The following is a 1,741-nucleotide window of genomic DNA, read 5'->3' as shown; positions in this document are numbered from 1 at the left end:
GTTGTCTCTTTCGGCTTTTCCCAGTTAGGGGTTGCCACAGCGGAACTCCGGTCCGCTAATGATTGGCAGTAGATTTTTTTTATGTGCCAAGTTGCCAGCCCTAATGCACAACCTTCAACTAAGATACGTCAATTCACGCATGTCTCCACACAGAAAATGCTGTAGCTGAGAATCGAACAGGACAACGTCTTACTGTGAGGCGACGTATATATAATGTGTGTGTGTGTGTGTGTGTGTGTGTGTGTGTGTGTGTGTGTGTGTGTGTGTGTGTGTGTGTGTGTGTGGTGTGTGTGTGCAGTTAACAGAAAGTATAGCTGGAGAACTGATCCAATCAAACCTCTCAACTGTACGTAATTTTCAGGAGCATACCTGATTTTGTCTGAACATTTTAGCCTTTCTCTCTCAGTCCTTTCTAGCATGGGCAATTTTGTGAGAAAAAGTGATGTATTAAACTTGATAAATAAAGACAATAGTTAGAGATCCACACCTTTTTACTCCACTATATACCTACTGCATTTATCCGCAGACATGCATGAGATGTGTCTTCATATGACCATTCCGTAAAGTTCGCCTTCATTTGTGTCATCAAAGGGATTTAGCAGTGGGTCTTGTATCCTTCATAGCCTGCTATATTCCCTGTATGTAGAAGAACTGTGTAGGGTGCAATAAGGGTCACAGTCCATTAAACATCTTTCTAGCAGCAGTGTACAGGTAATGTCATGTCAGGCTGAACGCACGTGCTTCACCCCATTCAACAATGCATGCTTTTCTGTCATACTAAGGCTGTGATTAGCCCTCCATGGCTTATGATGCATGACCTTTACTTTTAAGTGTGACCTATGTCCCTGGTGCACTGCTTCTTTGTGGACTATTGTGCTGAAATGGTGTTGATATGGCTTGCTTTAGCAGCATATATACTAAACTTGGAATGATACAGGAAAGATTAGCTTAGCTCCTGCACGAGAATGGCACACAGATTTGAAAAGTGTTCTATATTTTTGTGTCTTTATGGCACAATGGACGAACAACAGATTCCTTGGGGCCAAACCATTCTTTTTCAGGAGTTTTCAGCTTTAAGAAGGTTTTCAAGGGCTATCCTTATCAACAAAACTAATTGCAAAAAATAGCACATCTTTTGTATCAAACAATGTAAAATTTGATATTATATATAGAAAGGAAATTACTCCTTTCACAAAGATTTGTATTTACTTATGCTATAGAAAGTGTAATAATGCACTTTAAAAGCCAATGGCACAGAGGGATAAGGCATACATATATACAGTATATATACGGAATTACTTAGTTTGGTCAACAAACCAACAGCTTTGATGGCAAGATATTTGACAATGCAAATTTCGACAAGCAACTGTGCATGCACAAGGAAAAAAACTCACCACTTGCAATCAAAACCCCCAAAACTAATAACATTGGGTTTTGCAGGTAGGGTAGGACCTCCCTGCATCCACCATATGAAGGGTCATGCATACCTCCCACCCCATGCTAATTATGTACACTAACTCCAAAATCACATAATCCTCTGGAAAAGGGAATATGCCACAACCCAGGGATTGTTGATCTAGTGCCGCTGTCGATCATCTGCATATGTCGATCAAATGTCTTTGATTAAATAGAAGTCAACCATATAATCGAAAATTCAAAACATCTAAAACTCATAACATCGAATCTCACATCTAAAATGTTTAAAATTGAGTAGTGTATCATCACACATGTAGATGTTATA

At 39.4% G+C, this 1,741-nt stretch overlaps 1 non-coding gene across 1 annotated transcript; it reads left to right on the top strand.

The window, feature by feature from the left end:
- The first annotated feature begins 897 nt into the window (after positions 1-897).
- LOC122797462 lies at positions 898-1,000 on the top strand. Its single transcript, XR_006364146.1, has one exon. It is a non-coding gene; the product is annotated as a U6 spliceosomal RNA (small nuclear RNA).
- The last annotated feature ends 741 nt before the right edge of the window (positions 1,001-1,741 follow it).

The sequence above is a fragment of the Protopterus annectens genome, chromosome 3.part0, assembly GCF_019279795.1.
Source record: "Protopterus annectens isolate FY-2018-M chromosome 3.part0, PAN1.0, whole genome shotgun sequence".
In the NCBI taxonomy this organism is placed as follows: Eukaryota; Metazoa; Chordata; order Ceratodontiformes; family Protopteridae; genus Protopterus; species Protopterus annectens.
The sequence above is the reverse complement of the archived record's forward strand: the minus strand, read 5'-3'. Positions and strand labels throughout refer to the sequence as shown.